Raw genomic sequence first — 1,207 nt, forward strand, 5'->3', positions numbered from 1 at the left:
GCTCCGCTGTAATGCTGCTCAGCCCTGATTTATTACACGTGGTTGAAAGACTCGTGCAATTAAAAGTGGCAGAGGGTAACAAGCGCTGTATTTCGTCAGGAACCACAGAGGAGCGCTGGTGTTGCAGCACGCCGCACACATCCAGCGCCGGTGCCCCAGCCACACACATCAGATCCCAGTGAGTCCACCTGCTGAAATTTAAAAAAAAATGAAGAGGTAAGAGGCTCCCTGCAGCCCTTTATCTTCTCGTAGAATTTTTAGCTATAACCTCGGAGCCAAACATCACATCCAAGGAAAAAGAGAAATGCTAGGTGAGGTTCATTAAAGAAGTTTTTCCCCTTGCCGAGCCTCCGGTGCCATTTCTGGCTGGCACCAAGAGCGGGCAGCAAGTAAGAAATCCGCGACCAGAAAGGGGGAGACTTTCCAGGGCGAAGAGCAGCTCAGACCCGTGCCTAACGCACGCAGCAGCCCCAGGGCTGTAAGAAGAGGTGCGGAACCGCCCGCGCTGTTAGTTCCTTTTCTGCATCCATTTCAGACCAAAAGGCTGATCTGCTGATTCTACAAGGGTCTGAGCGTTTGACTCCCTGGTGAGCAGCCCCGGTGCTCCAAGGACGCGTTGCAAGTGCTTCCTGCTCGGGTCTGTGAGTCCAGGGGCTCACCTTCAGCTCGTGGCACTGGCGAGCCCCAGCACGGTGGCCACGAGCCCTGGCGAGCCCCAGCCCTGCGGGGCCAGGAGCCGTGTCCCGACCCCGGGCCGGGTGGGTTGGCGCCACCGGAGCAGCACAAGCAGCAGGTCCGCTGGAGAACCAGAACCTGCCCGCTCAGATGCTGCGTTACCATGGCAATGGGCGCTACAGAAACAACTAAAAATACACGCCGGCTCCGCAGAGCACACGGAGCATCCTCAGCCCGAGCCCCGGCTCAGCCACCTCCGGGCCTGCGAGCGCTCAGCCCAGGGTCGGCGCCAGGCACTCGTCCCCGTGGGGCCACGCGCATTTGCCACGTTACCCCCAGATCAGCCCTGCACGCATTTTAGGAACTAGGGACTTCTACCCCGGCACGAAAGCATGCAGAGGGTGGCACCAGGGCAGGGGACAGCCGTGCCCCTTACCCTGCCACGGCCGGCAGCCAGGGAGCGCGGCTGCCACCACGCAGGCTTGCGGCCATCTACAGCATAAAAGCCCTAAAAAAATAAGCCACACCAACG

Source organism: Anser anser, assembly GCF_964211835.1.
Source record: "Anser anser genome assembly, chromosome: 9".
In the NCBI taxonomy this organism is placed as follows: domain Eukaryota; kingdom Metazoa; phylum Chordata; class Aves; order Anseriformes; family Anatidae; genus Anser; species Anser anser.